The 21,987-nt window shown below is 41.2% G+C and overlaps 1 protein-coding gene across 3 annotated transcripts in view; it reads left to right on the top strand.

Moving 5' to 3' along the window:
* The first annotated feature begins 4,875 nt into the window (after positions 1-4,875).
* The window catches only part of LOC310685256 (bifunctional heparan sulfate N-deacetylase/N-sulfotransferase 4), a 122,326-nt gene continuing 105,214 nt past the window's right edge, over positions 4,876-21,987 (top strand). For 2 of the 3 annotated variants that reach the window (XR_014515131.1, XM_083457242.1), the window contains exon 1: positions 4,958-5,477. The gene's annotated coding sequence lies outside the window, so the exon portion shown is untranslated. Of the gene's footprint in view, positions 5,478-21,987 lie in introns of all 3 variants that reach the window. The other variant, XR_014515130.1, reaches the window with a different exon arrangement.

Here is a 21,987-nt window from a genome sequence, read left to right as displayed (position 1 = left end):
ATTTATGATATGCAGAATGAAGAGAAGAAGGGAAGTCATTGATATTTTAAGGTTGTTTAAATGAGTATTCTAAATTGTAAAACAGAAAATTTAATAAAATATCTATATATAAGAAGTCCCGTGCCTAGTAGTAATTAATAATAATAATAGCTCAAGTTTGGATCTGAAACATTTGAAAGGAATACACAGTTTGTATGTCTTTTCTGATGGCAGATTCTCTGAAGTTAGGATGCTTTGCTTTCCCATTCAAGATACTTGTAAGGTACAGGGAAATATGAGGTAGTACATATATTACTAGACAAGCTGTTTTATGCTGGATTCTTCCAGTATAGCAGGCTATTCTGCTAAGGAGCAAAGCTTTGGTACAGACTAAGCGTATTGATTTTAGCCTCTAAATTAAAACAAATTTCGGAGGACAAGCTTAACCACTTGGCCGAAGTCCCTCAGTAGGAGCATCTGTGCTGTTGCATTCTATTGATGTTCCATTACATGGTGTGTGTCTTGCTACGCATGGCAGAAAGGCAAGAGGAAGATGCCAGGTCTTGGAAACTACCGGTACTTTCCACATAAAATTTTAAAATGTTTATATGCTTAAAGGTTTGCAATATGTTTGATTTCAGTAGGGGAGATTAAAGTTGAGAGAGAAGAAAGCTTCAAACGCATCCCAAAGTCTTGATTTCACTTGAATACATTTTGCACTGTAAAAAGGCTGCTTATATTTATATTTGTTGTGATTATCATCTATTTCTCTCTCACACACACACACACAGAGAGAGAGAGAGAGCGCACAACTATTTGTGTTTAGAAGGCCTATTTTAATAACTTTAGAGTCTCAATTCACACATCAGTATTCATCTCCTTCCTCTAAAGAGCTCAACGTGACATGCCTGCTTCTTCTCCTATTTTATGCTCACAACAAACCTATGAGGTAGGCTAGGTTGGTTAGACTGAGGGACAGTGACTGGCCATAGGACTTGTAAAAGTTCATAAGATTCTCTTTGAGTAACATACATTGATGGATGCTTTGTTTCCACCCTAAACATTCCATTAGAAGGAATACCACAGCCTATTCTTCTTGCATCAGAACTGGACCTATGTTGCTTCAGGATTTTGGATTCTGTGAGATTCATATTTGATGCTGAGTTTTAATCTGTAAATTTGCTAGAGATGCCTTAGGAATTTGGGGAGGGAGAACCAGTTTTCCAGCGATCTAGGGCTGATGAGAGCTATATGGAGAAGAAATACAATTTTGTTTTCATTTTAATGAGAAACTACCGAATTCAGGGTTTTGAACCAATACTTGAACCAAAACACAATTTGCAGTTCTCAGAATCTTCCAGTGCAAGTCTTCAGTACACATAAATGCATTATATTACTGAAAAGTGTGCTTAAAATGTATATTTTAGTGACAATAACAAAATATGGATTAGATTGGGGAAATTGCTTGCAAAAAAATGTATGTGCTATAGAGCAGCATTAAAAAATGTATTAAGGTAAAGGCATTTTGAGGTGTTTTTTACTTGTTCTTTTCGTATAAGGCCTCCAGCAACATTGTTCTCTAGGTGTCCCACAAACATAACATGATAAAACACAACTGAAATATCATAAAAGAACAATGCAGTCTAAAAACTGCCAGCAGAGAGAGGAGTAAACCAACAGAACTAATCAGTAAAACCACATACTTCAAAAAGTCCTGGGAGAAATTTTCTTCAAAAAGAAGGCACTAGACTAGTCACCATCAAGAAGTCACTGTCCCTGGAAGCTTCACTTTAGTTGGTGGGGACAGCCAGAAAAATGGTATCTGAAGCCCAACTCAGAGCTTAGGTAGACATATGCAGGAGAAGGTAATACTTCAGATATCCCGCTTTCAAGCTCTTAAAGTATTTTACCTGGCACTGTGTTTGGATGATCAAGTCTTAGCTGAATAAGCTAAGATATGACTGAGCTTCATATAGCCACATGCAGTTGCTCCATGACTTCTGGAAGAAGCCAGGAAGCCTGTTGCATCGAAACCGAGAAACTATGTTTAATGGCTTAAAAGACAAGCTAGGGAATAAAATTATGGAATGAAGCAGCTGCATTTGGAGCAGGGGGCTCATTCAGCTCTTGCTTATTTACAATATTTGGCTGAATGCAGTACAGATCAGGCAAGCCTCCTTAGGAAAAGCATACAAGCCGGGTGCCACAACTGAGAAGGTCCTCTCCCCACTCATCTCAGACAGTGGGGTCAGAGACTCCAAGGATGTTCTCAACACACAGGGAGGCTGTTGTGCGCCTGTTGTAATGATTGCATCTGTCACTTGCCAACATAAGGCCAATAAGCCATTCCTGGCCCAACAAGGATTTCCCCGAGATACAACCCTATGCACCTAAGGAAGTTATTCTTGGAAGAAAAGCTCTTCCAGAAAAAGCGCATCACTGAGCCAGATAACAACTGCTGATTTCGTTCATTCCTGCACCTGTGATTCAGATCCCCTTTGATAACAATGACAGGTTGGTTTGCTTTCTTTCTTGCTCGCTTGCTTTCTAAATAAAAGGACAATGCTATGCAGTTGGGAATGAGGAATGCAGTGGATGCTCCACTTTGATCACTTTGAAAATGCTGTCATTGTTCACACATTTTTTGGCAGGTCTTTTCATGTCTCCATGATCACCAGAAGGATGGGGAGAGGGACCCGTAAGGAAAATGCAATAAACAACTGATAAGATATTGCACTAGAGGTTGGAGATTACCTTAGATATAGGGTAATACCGAGGATAATTGCTAGATATTTTTAGGATGATTGGCACAGAGGCATCTGTTCTTCAGCCACACAGTTTAAAACAAAGCTGCTGCTGTGCTCTGAAGTGCAATGTTCTGTTCAAAAGGCACAGTTTGTGTGGAGTTCAGCTAATATTCACCTGTATGAGATAGGCGGTGAGCAAATGACACAGCAGCCCAAGGGTGATTATTGTTACTAGTCATGTATATAGTACTTCTGAGCACTCTGCTGTATTTCCCACAATGCTTCTGTTGTCATGGGAACTGAAGCTGAAAGATGGAGGCCTGGTGTTGGCTGTTTAGGACTGGAAGGAATTTGAACCCAAGCTTTCCATATCCAATTTTATTATTTTTATCTCCATGTGTGTTGTCTCCTGTTCCTGGTGACCTTTAAATTATTAACTGTGAGAGTGTGTGATTGTTTACATGCTTGTAAGACATTTTTAACTTTAAAACATATTTTATTTTTAATGGTATTGTTTTATTATTTTTGTGCTCCTTTGAGAGGGAATGCAGGATATAAATTTAATAAATACCAACAGACACAAGTGATGGCAGGAATTACCTGGTATTTCTGATGCTGCATATTTGAGACACTACCTTGTTTTACTTTCTGCATATTTTAGATACTACCTTGTTTTACTTTCTGTGACTGGAATTTGTATGCTGGAATTAGTTTGCTGCTTTTATTGTTCTGTGACTATTATATTTTCATATTTCATATATTTGTTTGTTTGCTTGCTTGCTTGCTTATAAGAGTATTTACAAACTGCCAACTCATAGGGGGGAAGTATCACAGCAGTGTACAATAAAATCGTTGGAACATCATAAAATATAAAAAAATCCAATATAAAATCCAAAAATGCTGAACAAATGACCAGGACTGAATCAAATTAGTTCCCTAACAATGGTTGATCAAACAAAAAAACAAAAAAATGGTTTGGTATTATTTGTAAGCTGCCAGATAACACTGTTATTGAGTAGCATTTTATTGTTGTTGGGGGGGAAATGATTTGTACTTTTGACTGAAACAGTCAAAAAGGAGGATATTTGAGAAACAAAAACTGTTAATGTATAGCACATACAAAATATACCTACCTACCTACCTATCCATCCAAGATAGATAGATGATATATAGATAAATAGATAGATGATAGATGATATATGATAGATAGATTAGATAGATAGATAGATAGATAGATAGATAGATGATAGATAGATATAGATAGATATAGATAGAGAGAGAGAGAGAGAGAGAGAGAGAGAGAGATGATAGACAGACATACTGAAATTTGGCACATAATTCAGCATCTTTAAAATTTGGTCCTTCCCCTTAAAAAAAAACAAAAACCTAAAGTTTCTAATCCTTAGGATTCAGAAGATGGACTTGAAAGTGTTTGGGAAGCATCTGGTGAATGTCTATAGCTAAGGAAGGGGCAGTTGATCTAGATCATCAGTGGTCCAGGTGTGGAATTTCTTGGTCCAGTAGTGTTTTGCTCTTGCTCATCACAACAAAATCCTTTCCTTTTTTTACTGAGAAGCAAATCCCACTGATTTCAATGGGACTTGCTCTCTAGTAAGCAAGCACAGTGGGCAGCAGAATGATTAGTTAAAAAAAATTTAAATGTAATGTGCATTTAATTTATCAGAATCAAGGAAATTGGGGTTTCTCAAATCAAAACTTGACTCCCCCCCTCCCCAAGCACAAAACCCCTTGTTTTTAAACCTACAACCCTTGTGACATTTCTGGGTTAAAGTGGTCCTAATACCGCTATGAATTCTGTGCTGGAAGGGTGAGACCTTGTCTGTCTTACGATTCTCCTCTCCTCCTTCCCCACCCCAGAATCCTTCATGTCTGTCTTTTTGATGGTCGGGAAATCACTCCTCAAACTTTTTTTTTCTCTCCCCCCCCCCGCCCATTTCTCTGTGATTTTATTTTCACAGCTTTGGCTGCAGATGTCAAAAAGCAGCCAGTGGCATTTCCACTCCTGGATTTAATTTGGCCAGGTTTATAAAGGAGGTGGCCCAACTGTACAATGACAGATTATGCAAATCCTCCAGGAGCAGCTAATCAATCACTAGGGTGTGAGCGGAATGCAGCTGATCTCTGAATTAGCTTCTGCTGGAATGTGTTTGTGTGTAACCCCACACTGTCTGAATGACATCACAACAGCTTCTAGTCCTTGAAAACCTTGAGGATGATTAGCTGAAGGAATTGGCTGCTTCTGCCAATCATAATCCTCCAAAGCCGCCTTTATAGTTCTGTAGACATGAGCGGAGAGGGAGGGAGAAAGAGAAGAGCACAGCTAGGAAAGAGGCAGAGCAGCAGCAGCAGCAGCAGCAGCTGGTATTCGGGTGATTAAGTAGTTCTCATTGCCTCTTTGCTGTTCGGTGACTGCTCCCTGGTGTAATTCCTATGTCCGAAAAGGAAGCTGCATTTTAACGGTGTGCTGAACAGAGGTTTGAATCATTCCAGCTGGCTGCTTATTCCGAAAGGGACTGTGTGTGTATAAATAAAATGTGACTGTTCCAAAGGAATCCAGCGGACAGGGAGCAGAGCAGAAGGAGTCTTCCCGGGATACTATTCAAGCAGTGGGTATGATATTCGCAAAAAAAAGGGACAACTCCTGCCTTGCCGGGAACTGGATGAAGACGTCTCAACACCAGACTCTCCTTTCCCCTCATGGACCGTTACTTGAAAATAAATTATCTTTGGGTAAGTTGCGCCATACTTTGCACAGAGCACGGCTTCAGATGAGTTTTGTGTGTATTTACTTGTAAACATATGGTGTGCATGTGTACATATGGAATAACTGTGTGTATATACATAATTCTGTAGTATATATGAAGCCTGGTGGGATGGAGGAAATCGCCAAATAACGCCCACTATTCACAAAGTCTATCGTGGGGAAACTGGGGAGCATAACCAAACAAACCCAAACGCTTTTCAGTCAGGTTTCAAAGCTGATGTATTCCGATCCACTAGGCATAACGGTGGTGATTGTTGATGGATGTCTGTCTCGAGGTTAGAAGGGTAGAATAAGTTAGCAGCAAATTAGAAAACGGTAGGAAATGGGATGGGAGGAACGAAGTTGAGGATCTTAGTCTGGACTTGCACTTCATGCTCTTTGCCCCACACTTTTTGACAGAACAGACTATTAAAAGCCTGGCAAGGAAGGCAGATCAAAAGGTTATGATTATCTGGGATGATCCTTAAACTGAACCATTTAAAGCTCTTCCCTTGATAACTAATCTGTGAGGAAGGCAGCCCAGGCAAATTTGTTCTGTTCCACTGATTTTTGTAGTTGAACAACATCTGTCCGGGACATTTAAGAGAGACTGATTGTTCTGTGTTTGCAACTACCAATTGCTTAAGTATGGGAGAAAACAGGGGCCGGGGGCGGGAGTGCAATGAGACTGGAAGAGAAAGTGCCTTCTGCTCTAGAGTTACAGCAAGAAAAACAGGGCACCCTAGCTGCTTTATCTTCTGGCTCCCAGTCACACTGCTGCCAGGAAGAAGTACTCAAAACAGAGCCATTCCTAGAAGTGATTCATACTCTTCACATAAGCCAGAAGTGAAAGCAGCTACAGCAACTTATATTGTATGTTTCCCATACAACCTGCTTCTATGCCCCTTAATATACATTGCCTTAGAAGTGTAGAGTCCAAGCAAAGTAGTATTTTATTCCTTGATCCTGTTACTCATGCAGTCTGTGCCTGTGCATGTTTACTTAGAAGTAAATGTTGAAATGTTGCATGGTGTTTGTTCCCAGGTAAGTGGACACAGGACTGCAGCCTTAGAACTGTCCTCTTTCAAAGACTACTTAGGAAGAAATTAATTCACAGCATAAGATCCTGGACTCTCCAAAAGCTATACACAGAGGAAACTTTTGAATCAGGAAGACTTGTATTCAAGTCATCTGTTCAGGGCAGTGTGTAAAGCTGCCCAGGACCAATGTGTTACTTGAAAGCAGTTTCACTGATGTTAATGGAGCTCTGGTAGGGTAAAGGGGCTGATATAGCCAAAGTCTCATGGAAGACAAGGGAGAAGTTTTGCTTGCAAATTTTCTAAATGTTGTCAGAGAAACTCTATTTCACAAGCTGAGCTCTCTGCTGAAACGTTAAAAGTTATCCTTCACTCTTTAGGCTTAGGGCTTCTTTGATTATCAGCACATGTGTGATGTCTTATAGTCTCCAGAAAGGCAAATGTTCACAATTCAGTGCCACCTGGCACAGGGTGAGGGCTTTCTATAATGCCACTGAATAGTTCTCATCTGTCCCATCAGTTTGACAGAATAAAACAAAGCCTGTGAATTAGTTTTAAATATAAATAGCAATGGCTGAGTCCAGACCACTTGCTTGTCATTAACTCTGATTTCCCTCTCTATTTTCAAATATATAGAGAGGGAAATCAGAGTTAATGACAAGCAAGTGGTCTGTATATAAGCTTTTTAAAAGCCCCTAATTTCAACTCCGGCAACTTTCATCAGAACTTCATGGGTCTATAAACCCTGTGATAACTGCTGGATGGTTTGACAATGGCAAGGCATCATTGTCATAATTGTCTCCGTGATCAAATTTATCATTCTCGGTGATCATGCCTTACTGCAGAAACGGAGCATTTCCTCCAGTTGCTGACCTTCAAAGTTGACCATACTATATTTGTTACTCACAAGCAAGACTGCTGTGAAATCTAGAAAGAAATGAAAAATAGCGTACTGCGCGGAACAAATTTGTTTCATAGGTTTAACACATCTACAAACACAAATTGCATATAATGTACATACCACACTTTTTAAAAAAGAAAGAAACTGCATGAAATAATCCTGCATTTTGAATATATATATAGACAGGCTGAAAGTTTGGGCAACAGCACAAAGCACACTTATCTGAGAATATGTCTCCTTTAACTCAGTGGGATTTACTTCCAAGTAGACATGCCTAGAATTGCTTTGTGCATGGAATGATTAGGAAAGTGTTCTTGGAAAGTATAGGCTTCCTTTGGCTCACATCCAATATTCCTAAAATAATTTTCCTTTCCAGGTCAATTATAACTTAACTTCTCAAAAGTTGTCTGACAGTCTGAGAAATTCTACTCAGCAAATGTTTCCAACAATAGAGAGATGTCAAATCTAATGATAGCTTTCAGATTTTTCTTCTTCCTGGAATTATATTTTGAAATAGAGTTAAAAATTCAAGCAAAAACACTTAGAGGAACACATATAAAAATAAAATGAGGTCAATGAAGTAATAAATAAGTCCCCTGGTTGCAATCCTTAGCATATCATGCTCCTGGGATAGCTACAGGGCAAGAGCATAACCTACAGTGCCATCCTAAACCATCTACTCAGAATTAAATTCTGCTAAATTCAGTGGGGCGTATTCCAATGTTAGTGGGGTTAGGATGCAGCCTAAGAAACAGAGAATTGCAAAGGCTTAGTAAGCATGTTCTTTCTGACCCAATGTGAACATTTTCTAACAGCGAGTATTTACCATACCTGGTAGGTAAATTATTGACAGAGTTAGGTCAGAATCTCAGTTCCACCTGCGATTCAAGTGGCTCTCAGCAATTTGATGCTTCACTTCTCAATCCCACTTCCACAAACTGGGAGGAGGAGAACTTTTGTCCCCCAATTTGCATGAAAATCTAGTGATCTAGTGATTACTTAAATTAGTCTACAACAGTATGAATTGTCATTTAATAACCTTTTCTAAAGCAATAGATTCAACGACTGGAATACAAACATATTTACTAGGGGTATAGTATTTGAATACCTAACATATGGTGGGCTGCTTCATATATTATCATTTTCCTACATGGAAATAATCTCTTATGTAGGGAAATGCAAGCTGGCTGCAATATAGGAAGTATGTCATGAATAATTTTTTAGGCTGCCAGTACAGGGGTTAGGTGGTTAATGCTGCTAGACTTTACACACACACACACACACACACCTATATTTGCGTAGGAAACCGGTAGGTAAGTAGATGGATAGATGGATAACAGAGCCCTGGGCTCCTGCTGGGTAACACAGCAGAGAGCTGAACTCCTGGGTAGCTCATTGATGCCTGGGCCATCATCTCTGATTTCCAAGTTCTGCAGAACCTCAGCTAAGAAAATGAGAATGTTAGTATCTGGCTGTGAGCCAGACTAGGCAGGTATGGCTGTTAAGAAGAATGTTTTCTGGGTTGAATTTCATTAAAACATTATGTAAAAGCACACTATTGTACCTTAGCTTTGTCTCGGAAAAGTTTCCATTTCATATTGGCAAGCGTTCCTTTTCTCATAATGAGAAGCTAGTGTAGCTGTACTTAATAATAATTTTAAATTCCTCCTTCTATATGGTACATTGTGAGAGACATGCAGAAGAGTGTTATATCCATTTTTTAAAAAGGAAGCGCAAATGTCCTTTAATATCATTTTATAAGTGAATGGAGTTTAACCTATAAAAATGAGTGGTGTAAAAAAAAAAAAAATCATGCATATTAACCCCAAATCTGAGCAATTGTTAAAATACGTGACTGCAGGTGATGTGTGTTAAATTGTACCTTAGTTTGGTGAATCATTAATCTAGCACGTAAAGGGTGGTATTCAACTCAGTTTTACTCAGAGAAGACCTATTGAAACGAACGACCATAACTCAGTGATTCATTCATTTCAGTAAGCCTGCTGTGAGTAACACTGAGTTGAATGCCACCTAATGCATAAAGTTAGTCTTCCTTGGGAGTTTGCTAAGAGAATAGATGTTTACATGCGGGCATATGCATGCAGGATCATCCTGCTCCTTCGCTTGTTTGGTCTGATGTGGTTATGTGCTGGCAATTGTTCTCTCACATTTCAGTTCACCTGCATTCTCACTTGCTTGTCTTTGGCAAGGTGGTACCTCTCAGCCACACCTGGCCCATCCTCTATCCATTATATACATGTTTATTATCTGTAACATGGACTTGATCATACTGACCTACCTTACAGAATGGCTCCAAATATTTCTGGAGCATATAAAGAAAGTCCTACTGAAATGGCCATTGTTTACGCTGGGCACAGTGTGTATGAAGGGCCTATTTGCGTGTTCAGACCCAGAGACCTTCCCCCCTAAATAAACACACATTTAACTCAAATTTTAATTTGGGTTTTTGGCAGAATTTAAGCCACAACTTTATTGATCAAATAAAGTGAGTGGTTGCATAGGCTCTGGTTCGACTAACTCCCTGCACCCTTGCAGGTAGCACTGACCCAGAGCTTTATCATAGGTCAGCCAAGGGTGAACTCCTGAGGTAGGTGAAAAGCCCGGGAAAGGACTATGTCCACTGCCCAGATGCTCCCCTGGACTCAGGCACGGGCACCACCCACTCTCGGGGGTTGACCAAACCATTTGAGTCCCTGGATTCCTTTAACGGAATACCCTTCACATAGGGATGGCGAGACCGTTTCCCCATCCTATCACCTGAACCAGTGCCTATCCGCAACCTTTCAAGTTGTGATGATTTGCTACGTGTCAGGCGAAACCCAAATGGCAACAGCCAATCAGCCGAGTGGGGGAAATTCCTGCTGTGCACGTGTCCCAACGACAGACAACACACAATGCCATATCAAGGTCAATTGCAAAATACCCTAAATATAGGGAGAGGTTTGCAGGTGTTCCGATGCACAAGCCAAAAGAGGAAGGTCTGGGTCATGTACATTGGCATATATAGGTCCCTAAATCCATTTAGACTGCACTCCATTGGCCAGATTAAACCCAGCAATGAGGGACCTACCAATCAGGTATTCTGGCTGTCCAATGTACCCGCCCACAACACAGGAGGTCAGTCTCTAGGTCTCACCGCAACACGTGCCCTCTTTGAGGGAGGACTATATTGCAAGACTCCACAGGATCCTCTGTTTGCAGAGATGCAGTACACATGCAGTGTGCACTGAAGTGTAGGTGGGTTCCCACGAAGCAAGATGCAGTGATAACAGCAAGAACCTTTATTGAACTAACAGAACTGGGAAACAGGGGCAAAGCAACTGTTTATATACATTTCTGAAGGCCTGGGCCACTCCCATTCTCAGTGGGATTGGCTGTCTAAATTGCCACGCTGTGAATCATAACTCAGAGTTTAAGGGCCAATGGCAATGGCCCAAATCCTGAAATGTTCTGTGATTGGATATCATGTCTTGAATCAGAACACAGAGGCTCAGAATTCTGAGTCCAGCCTCAGGCAAACACAGACCACTGAATACATAACATGCACAGATTCACACACACATCCCAAAGAATACTAGTGAGTGAGTGCTGGACCACACAATAACATGAACGGAGCAGGCCCTCACCACAAAATTACCTCCCCTCCCCATTCCCAAGGAGCGTATGGCAACAATGCAATTTTACAGGAGTCAGGAAAGGGATGCAGGGCTGCCTGATTTCTGCCTCATGTGACGTAAGATATTGAATCAAAGCTTCTCCTCTCTATCTAACTAGTCTCATTCTCGGTTCTGTTTCATGCTCACAATGGTGTGTGCTAGAATATTGGGTCATGCATAAAGCAGTATCTTGGAAAAGGAGGTACCATATTGCATTGGGCTTTGTGCAAATATCCCTCCATGTGGAACATGCTGTCTGCAGTCACCCTAACATTCCCCTAATGTGCTATTTGTATTTGCTGTGATGCTTTAGGCCCAATGACCAGAACCCCATTTGACAGAATGAGCAGAAGGACCTTCAAAAACTGCACGGATGGCATACCACATTTTGAAGTATTCACATTTCAATTTAAATAGGTGGGGATCAAGCCAGGGTAGAGCCACACTATACATTTAAAGCATATTCAACATTTTAAAGCCCATAACTTCCCCAAAGGATCTTGGGTATGGTCGTTTTCCCTTCACAAAAACAGCCATTTCCAGCAACCTTGACAAACGACAGTTCCCAGCATTCTTTGGGGTAAGTCATGTGCTTTAAATGTGTGTTGAACATCCTTTTAATGTACAGTGTGGATCTGCCCTCAGCCCAGTGTCTAAAACTACCTACCTGCACCACTGAACATTTTAGAAGGCTTGGCAGGTTTTCCCATGAGTGCATCAAAAAGTAAAAGAATAACTTTTTCTTTTCCTGATCATATTTTGCCGTCTCCTCGACCCCATCTCGATATGACTAACGGTGAGCGGTGGTTACATCTACAGTTTTCTTGTCTTGTTAAAAATGGTCCCAAAGTGTTCCTGACTATTAATATTATATGACGCCAAATTCGTCTGAATAGCCTGAGGGCCATCTTCAGGGTGTTCCACCTGAGGCTGCTTCCCATTCTGCCTTTCTTGCAGCACATCATTAGAGATGGCTCAGATCCAGAGATTTTTGAGACCAACCTGTTTCTCCTCCACTTCATGAGAAAAAAGCTGGACATAGAAAGCAGAACCTGAGTTGGGAAGTGAAAGGGTACAGAAAGACACAACGGGAAAATGTGGTAGGTCAACAAGCATTCCAAGTTCAGGAAATAGTAGATGGTCATGAAAACACCCCCTTCTCTGAACTGTAAATCTGGAGAAGACGGGTTTTTTACCCATCTTTTTAAGGGGAGCTGATGTACAGGTTGCTTTCAGAAGAAGTATTGGCTGCTAAGGGAGTCTTTCTGTCAACCTTTCTAATGAATGCACAAGTATATATAACATAATATGTGAATTAGGCATGAGTGGATTCTGTCTGTAGCATTTTTTCAAGCTCCCATGATCACAGAAATCTTTGTCAGTGGTAAACCAGCTATATTCATGTGTATATTCCAGTTCACGTAGAATAAGGGTGTGGAACATTTTTTACTCAGGATTTCTGATAGGGCTCTCTCCTAGCCCTTCCTGGAGATGCTAAGGGTTGCACTTGGGATGCACAGCAGATGCTTTACTACTGAGCTACAACCATTTCCATAGGAAGTCCCTCTGTTCTTCTTCACATTTTCAGTGGTGCTATCAGGGCTAAACTTTGGGACCAATGTCCAGGGCCTCACTTAGCGGAACAAGCAAGAAAGTTCATAATGCAGAAGATTGTGCAGCAATAAAACTGCTAGTGTGTTTGCAAAGCTAAGCAGGGTCTAGTGTGGTTGAGGGACTGTGGATGGGGCACTGTGTGCTGAGATTTCTGCATTGCAGGGGTTTGGACTAGATGACCATTGGGATTCCTTCCAACTCTATGATTCTTGTATTCTAAGTTTTAATATAGGATCATCTGTACCATATTTGTGTTGCTAGTGATGTTTAGGAATGCAGTTTCAGCCTGATGAACACTGACAGTTTGGCAGATGTTAGCTGCACTAAGATGAAGATGCAACATGTAAGCCTTACTGGGCTCTGCTCTGCTCACACATTCTAGCCCCCATTCCTTGTGAGATAATAGCTGGAATATTGGGAAGGCTACTCTGACAATGTGGTGTACTTTTACCTTTGAATCTTGGGGCATTCAGGGCTGCTCAGTAGGAACCAAGCGGGGGGAAGGATGTGCAATATACATGCTTTGTTTGCATGCAGTTTAGTGTTCATAATACAGATTGACCTGTGTGTTGCGGCTAGGGAAATCGGTCTAAAGTGCAAAGCGACAAGTGAAGTGTTGTTTTTGCAGTTTTCACAAATCCTGATAGACAAGGAGATGGAGAACAAAGCATCAGATCTTGAATGCCACGGAATGTGTGAAGGAGAACATTTGGCATCCTTTAATAACACCCAAGAGTGTGCTGGGAAATGCAGCAGCCCAACACAATGTTGATGCACTCAGAATGCCTCTATCATTCAAGGAGTTGGAAATGTAATAGGGTGTGGTGTGTGCACAAACATCGACAGCAGGAGTGTGCAGTAACCAGAAGCCTAATAGCCCATGGCCCAAAGCACAGGTTAGCAAGTGGGGATGAGGCATCCTGACTTGCATTGGCAAGATGTATCTTGTCCTGGAGGGGTAATTTAGCCATATGTCTGAGCCTCTTCTCAGCCAGTTCTCTGCAGCAAGCATTTCTTTTTAGCCCCTGGGGGACAAATACACATTCTGCTTAGTTAATTAAAAGACAGAATCCCGCATGCGAGAAACACATAGAACCCTAGAGTTGGATGCAGGGCAGGACATCTCATAGAATCATAGAATCATAGAGTTGGAAGAGACCACAAGGGCCATCGAGTCCAACCCCCTGCCAAGCAGGAAACACCATCAGAGCACTCCTGACATATGGTTGTCAAGCCTCTGCTTAAAGACCTCCAAAGAAGGAGACTCCACCACACTCCTTGGCAGCAAATTCCACTGTCGAACAGCTCTTACTGTCAGGAAGTTCTTCCTAATGTTTAGGTGGAATCTTCTTTCTTGTAGTTTGGATCCATTGCTCTGTGTCCGCTTCTCTGGAGCAGCAGAAAACAACCTTTCTCCCTCCTCCATGTGACATCCCTTCATATATTTGAACATGGCTATCATATCACCCCTTAACCTCCTCTTCTCCAGGCTAAACATGCCCAGCTCCCTTAGCCATTCCTCATAAGGCATCGTTTCCAGGCCTTTGACCATTTTGGTTGCCCTCCTCTGGACACGTTCCAGTTTGTCAGTGTCCTTCTTGAACTGTGGTGCCCAGAACTGGACACAGTACTCCAGGTGAGGTCTGACCAGAGCAGAATACAGTGGCACTATTACTTCCCTTGATCTAGATGCTATACTCCTATTGATGCAGCCCAGAATTGCATTGGCTTTTTTAGCTGCCGCGTCACACTGTTGGCTCATGTCAAGTTTGTGGTCAACCAAGACTCCTAGATCCTTTTCACATGTACAGCTCTCTAGCCAGGTGTCACCCATCTTGTATTTGTGCCTCTCATTTTTTTTGCCCAAGTGCAATACTTTACATTTCTCCCTGTTAAAGTTCATCTTGTTTGTTTTGGCCCAGTTCTCTAATCTGTCAAGGTCGTTTTGAAGTGTGATCCTGTCCTCTGGGGTGTTAGCCACCCCTCCCAGTTTGGTGTCATCTGCAAATTTGATCTCTTCCAACTCAGTGTAGGAAACCCATATGCCAAACATGTGGCTACCTTCCCTCCACCTCCTAATGTTCAACTGAAATTGACCTTCCTATAATTTGCGCCCTGTTGGTGTTTAGAGTTAACATGCAGCTTGGAAGCTTAACTGAATCCCTTTTGGAGGAGCACATTTTATCCGTGGATATAATCGCAATAAGATTCTGGATTTGGAAAATAAGACAGAAAAATGTATTCAGGAAAATACATAGTTGATAGGAAAGATATTAGTTCTGTCTAACTAAGGTGGAGATGCGAAGAGCTATGATTGCTTTGGTGTCTCTTCTTCCAAGGTGAGGGTGAAGAGGAAGCAGGAAATGAGGTCAGCAGCACTGATGGTGTCACTGAAGGAAGGTCAATAGGTCTGCACAACTAGGACAGTCTAGGATGTTTCTCTCTCTGTACCCTTCTCATAAAGGTATGTCAGCCTACAGCCTGACTTGCACCCCAACACTTCAATTGCACCCTTGGGGGCAGTTGTTTTCCACATCTTCACTGCCCTCCAGTGAACCTGTTCCAATCTACCAATCCAGAAGTGGTTCACCCAGCAGGGTAGAGCTGCAGTTCTAGCCTCCCAGCAGCAGTGTTGCTGTTGTTCATGGGGAGAGAGGAAGAGAAGGGCCAGCCACCAGTGAGGTCAGGGCTGTGCAGGTGCACCAGTGGGAATGCTGGATTGGCTCCACTGGTGCATCCCCACCATCTTGAACTTGCTTCTGGCTTGCCCCTCCTACTGCTGAGAAGCCAGCATTGTGGCCTCACCCCTGCTGCTGTCTACATCCTTAAAATGTGATGTCTGAAACTGTACACAGTACTCTAGATGTGGAGTACTGTGAGGAATAGTGAGGAATAAAGCAGCATTATTACTTTGTGCAACTTGGAAACCAGGCTAGAGTTAAATGGATAAGTAAATAAACAGGCTAATGTGCCCTGCTTGATTTCTGATATAGATATTGTTGTTCTGTAGTTGTGAACAATTCCCTACCTCCCACCCATTTTTTGATTGCCTGGTTTTAAAATTAGCAACCAGGTGCACAAAGCCCCCATTCATTTTAGTGAAACAAACTCTTCTGCAAGCTAGCTGGAGAGGAATAAAACAAAGGCTGAATTGTGCATCCAGGTGCTGATGTCCACTAACATCACATTGCTCTTAATCCATTGATTGACATAACTGCTTTGTGGGGGAGACTGGGGGGGGGGGAGGATGAAGAACTCCACATATGGAGAAGTTGTTTGGAAAAGCGCAAATATCCAAAAAATGTCTTTTTGGATCCTAGCCCATGTATATTGAAGCAAAGTTGCCAAATTTCTACAGATTTCCTCTTTCCTGCTAAGATTCCCCCTTATAAGTTACAGAGTAAGAACCGTAAGAGGTGGGAGTTTTAAGCTTTGCTGTCTGTTGAGCCTGGCAAATCTGTCAATGTTGTTTTCTCTCTGTTTCTCCTTTTCCCAATCTTAAGTTCATTTCCACATCAGTTTGCATTAAAAAAAAACAACCATGAAAACTCATCAGCATTTCAGTGTGAATTTATCCCAATATTCACATTTTTGCAGACTAATTTCCTCTCTTATAATGCATTATTTTGCGTTCTTTCCATCAGTATATGCATGTTGATGCACAATTCACCCTAGTATATTCATTCTTGTACACTTGGTTGCAGAACTGCATTGCAAAATTTGGAGAAGTGCAAATTTTGAAGAACGGCTGGGTTTTGATTCCTGTTTTGTTTTAGAACATGCAAATTTGGTCAGTTTGCCTTTAAATGCAAACGAAGTCAATTTCCTCCCCCCCCCATCCCTAGTGTAAATTCACATATAACATAACAACGGGAAACCTGTGACCCTCTAGATTTGTTGGACTTCAGCTCCCACAATCCCAGCAAGTATATAATTAGAGGTGTCTAACATGGTGTGCCCTAAAACTCCCATCATGCTAGGAGTAAGGACCGATTGGAGTCTTAACAACATCTGAAGGGCCATATTTAGCCACCCTGACTTTAAAAAGTCTTTGTCACCCCAAAGCATCTGCTGATGGTATAGTGGTGGCTGCAGATTTTTGGCAGTGTGGTGCCAGCGGGGTCTTCAGTGGAGTCACCCTCCCTACAATGGAGTAGGGCTGCCACTTGCAGAATATCCCTGGATCCATCACTATCACTGGTGATCCAAGTGGTCCCTGTAGTGTAGAGTGCCTTTAAAAAGACCACAGCCATCATGTGGGTAACCTAGTTTTAATTATCTATGTTCAGGGAGCCTTCTGGTTAGAGTACTGCAATGTATTATATGTGGGCCTGTCCAGAAACATCTGCTAGTACAGAATTCTGCAGACAGATTGCTAATGAGGACCAGCAGTTCAGACGTATAGCACCAGTTCTGCTTTGACTGCACTGGCTTCTAATACATTTGGGGGCACAATTCAAAGTGCTGGATTTGACATGGAGCCTTACGTGGCTGACAAACCCATACCTTCTAGAACATATCTCTCTGCATAAACCTGTCTGGACCCTTAGGAAATCATTGGTGGCCATCCTCCAGCAAAAGTACAGTGAGCGGCTATAGGACAGAGGACTCCTTAATAGTGGGGCCCCAATTATGGAGTATTCTTTTTAGGGATGCTGCCTTTCATAAACATTGTCCTCTTTTCAGCACCAGTCCTTGACCGCCAAGCATTTGGTTGGCGATGTTTTCTCATCTGCTGTGTTGTTTTTAATGGTAGGTCATACATCATGCATTTATGTGAGAAGCTGGATGTTTTAACTTTTCAGATATTTATGTATCACTGCCTTTGAATTGTCACTTTGAGTCTTACTGTAAGTTTACTTTGGTCATGTTGATGTAAACCTCCTTGGGTTTGAGGCAATAAATAAATAAAGGGATTTTTTTTTCTTTTAAGGTGGAAAAAGAACAGTGCATTTATTGTACCTGCCTCGTTTCCATCACATAGCGCCACAAAAAGAATTCTTCACATAACGAGTCATTGCTTGACCTAAGCTATGTTGAAAGGATTGCATAGAAATGTAATTGCAAGAGCAATCATAGCTAGAAAAAGGGCAACAGGTACTGGATGTGCCACTTCTACAGAACACAGAAGTTGGTGGTATGTGGTGTATTCATATCCCTTCTTTAAAGATACTCACATTTTGTAACATTGCTCTTGCCCATGTCTTGAGCATGTAAAAACCACCAAAGTAATATAAAAAATGCATATAATCTTAAAGTCTTTACAGATGTACACATTAAAATTAAATAAATAAATAAATGTATAGGGAATTTTTCATACAGCCCTCTCTACAATTCATTGAAGTGGAAGTACATTAATTTAACTGGTTTCAGACCTACAGAAATCAGTGGGGACTGATGACCCAGGTTTGTTTAGAAGTGCAAGAGCTCATTCAATCATTTAATAAGACTTTAGACCTCCTATTATGTAGCAATTTCTTACAGCACCATGCTTATAAAGTGGTTCTCATAAAACAATCCACGGAAAATAATACTGTGCTGGAATTCAAAATGTTTTGTAAAATCCCACCCCCAAAAAAATTCTTGTGGAGGTCTCTAGTATCCCACTCGGTTATTTTTTTCTTGAGAAACCAACATGGATTTTCTTGCATGTAATCTTTCTCCATATGCTGATTTCCATGGGATTTTCTCAAAAAAGGGAGTATGACAGAACCAAACTTTGCTTTTTAAAAAATGGGGTTGTTGCTCCATGAACAAATAGGTCAGTTTGAAAGACGAAGAAATAATAATCTCGGCTATCTGACACAACCAAGAGCAGAACCCAATCCAGGCCCACTGACTCTTTCTATATTCACCATCAGTGTGTTGTTGTTATTTTAATTAAAAAGAAATCCTTTTAATTTACTTTGTGTTTGTATTCAAGCAACCATTGCAAGATGCTTCAAATAGTGTCATCATTCCAGGGGGTGGGGCAGGAATGCCTCAGCAGCTTTAACCCTGGAAACACAACACAGCTGAACTGTTTGTAGAAGTTCGGGAAACTTTATGCTGTAAAGGGAAATGCAATCTCTTTGCTACCATAAATGTTTAGTGGTTTGTGGAGTTTTGCATTCATGCTGCATTTGTGATATTTTTAGTGCATTATGGACTTTTATAACCCTGCTGCCCCAACCATTTTACAGACCACTGTAGTCATATACATAGACAGCATGTAATGGAACACTGTAAGATTCTAGTGCACCACAAAAGTGCCAGGCAGTAGAATTCATGCGCTGATTCACACATGCGCTGAGAGCTGGAACACCTTGGTAATCATTGGCAAATCTCTTCTAAAGGAATGGCAAATTTAACCTGAGCTAGTCTTTCGTGTGCCAAAGCACATCAATGAACTTCAGTAGCTTTCCCCAACATTGTCATGAGTTTTATCTACATTCAGAAAGGGAAACAAGTCCTGAATGTGCACACAGAAAATGATGCACGCTCCAAATCCGTTTCTTCAAAGGCACTAGGATTTTGTTACATTGCCAGTTCCCATTTTTTTTAGCCAAGTGAAATCAACTAAAGAAATGTAAAAATGCATGTAATCTAAAAGGGTGGTTTTCAGCTCAGTTTTACTTAGAACAGGCCCATTAAAATTTATGACCACGATTTTGGCTTAGTTGAATATCACACAAATGCCTTCGTATTACAACCCAGGATTTAGGGAAGTTTTCACTTATTCTTTTGACATCTATACAACTCTCGGCATTTATCTCTTGTCCTGGGTCTGCAGAACAGGAGGGATATACACTCCAGGCCAGGGGACCAAGAGTCGCTGGGAAGCTGCACCTGCTGCCTCCCAGAAAGACCACCATGGCAAGGAGATCAGTATGGACCCATCTATCATCATGAACTCATTGACAGGCCCTCTTTTTAAGTGCAGTCCACACCAGGAAGCTTAAAAACACAAGACGGTGCAATACAAAACCAGAAAGTGAAATAAGGCACATTACAAAGGTTATTTTTAAAAATCTATCGACCGGAGAAGGAGCAGCTGAAAGAGCCCGGTTCCCCCTCCCTGCCAGAAAAAACACCCTGTGTTAATGCTTGCTTTTCTCTCCCCAATCATTCCTTTTTTCCCCTTTTGTATCATGAGATCACATCCACCACATACATTGAAAACACATTGAAAACACATAGCTTTTCCCCAAAGATTCTTGGAGACTGTTGTTTCCTATTACAGAACTACAGTTAACAAGCTACAGTTCCCAAGATGCTTTCAATGTGTTCTTATTGTGCTTTAAATATATGGTGTGGGAAGGTTAGTCTGAGCTTGCAGTGAGTGACGTGGCCTTTTATCTCTTTACAATGCTTAGAACATTTTAAGTGCAATTTGTGGTGGTGGTTATTTATCCTGTGTATCACAGTGCTGGTTGTGACTTCAGATTTACCACCTCTTCCCTGGGATACAGGAGGATCAGCTGTGGAGTGCATGGTATTAAGCTATGCACACAGCAAAAGTTAATTTATACCTCATTAATGAGGTATGATTTCTGAGAGTTTAAGTAGAAGTTGTCCTGCAAAGCTGCACTTTAAGAGTAATCCACAATGGGGAAACAAGACGTGTGTCTCTTGAATCTGATTTTTCTTTTTCTAAAGCAACTATAAATCAAAACACTGGAGTGTTGTAGAGAGGAGATAAAAATGTGTGGAAAAATATTTCTCTTCCTGTCTCACATTCTGATTTTCTAATCGGGCTGAGATAGCCAAACTTGGGTACAAAGGACTAGACAACAGTGGTCTAGTAATACTATTAATTGTTCCATGTGCAGCTTAACTTTAAGTGCATATCTTCTCTATCACAAATATTCTACATTCCTTGGTGAAACATTTTATTAGGCCATATTGCTGCTGGATGTTGTGTGTGTGGTCCAAAACTTTGCGGGGTTCCTATGTGCCCAGCGGAACTTCTCGCAATCTGAGATGGCGCTCTTTCTTTTCCATCATGTGGGGATTCCTGTCATATACCCCAAATAGTCCACAACTCTTAGGAGATAAAAGGACAGCTTCTGGTAATACAGAGCTCTGTTTGCACACTGGATCCCCAGCATGCTGGGTTGGGAAGTGCACATTCCAAATTCATATGCAAACCAAAACACAACGGTCTTTGAAACGAATCGTGCAATGCAGTTCTCCAGCCAAATAATGTGTTCCAAAAATGTGCATATAAATATACTAAAGCCTTTTCGGCTTTGGCTCCAGCCTGGTGGAACGCTCTGTCGCAGGAGACCAGGGCCCTGTGGGACTTGACATCCTTCCGCAAGGCCTGCAAGACGGAGCTGTTCCGTCTGGCCTTTGGTCCAGGCCCAATTTGACCCCCCTCTATGGGACCCTGCAAGTTACCTCTTTGGCCCTTTTATCAGCTCATGTGGGACCAACATGGATAGCTGGCCCTGATGAATACTTGAGGTTCCCAACCCTTATGGTTGTAATTCATGGGCAGTCATTTAATTTTATCCCGATTCAAATTTTTAAGCTGTATTTTAATCAATTGTTTGATTGTGTTTTAATGTATTTGATATTTTATGTTAGCTGCCCTGAGCCTGGTCTTGGCCGGGGAGGGCAGGGTATAAATAAAAAATTACTTACATACAAACATGTGCTAGAGAAAATAACATACAAATGCATTAGAATAGGGAAAATTGCTTTGCAGAAATGTCTTTATACGCAAAATTGCATTAAAAAAATGTAAGTAGTAAAAATTGCATTAAAATGCAGATGCAGTTTCATTAGGATTATTTTTTAAGTCACAAAAGTGATATGGAAATGTGGAATTAAAAAATGAGAAACTGAGAGAAACCAAATGTATGAATTCCTTAATGTGTGTGTATGTGGGTATCTATTTCCCATTGCACTTATTGTTGGCTCTAATCCCGTGCTCTTTGTAAACCCTGGCATATGCAAAGAGCTTGCAGGGGAAAGGAGATTTATATCATATCCCAGCATTGGATATGTGGCATCATATGCTATCTAGTCCCAGGAGACCTGGCTACAGAGAGGTGGTTAACTGCATTCTTGAGTACTGTATGATACAAAAGCAACGGATAAGGATAAGTAAAGAAATGAGGAGTGGGAGACAAATAAAATAAAAGAGTTATCTATCACATCAATAATATTTTTCCTGTTTTGCTTTTAGTTTACCATCGCTGTTCAGTCGCCAGCTGTGCGCCATAAAACCCACTGAGTATGTGTGCATATTAATGCTGCTGTTTGAGCCTCTGAATTTGCA

The sequence above is a fragment of the Podarcis tiliguerta genome (genome assembly GCF_965153285.1).
Source record: "Podarcis tiliguerta genome assembly, chromosome: 9".
NCBI classification, from domain to species: Eukaryota; Metazoa; Chordata; class Lepidosauria; order Squamata; family Lacertidae; genus Podarcis; species Podarcis tiliguerta.
The sequence above is the reverse complement of the archived record's forward strand: the minus strand, read 5'-3'. Positions and strand labels throughout refer to the sequence as shown.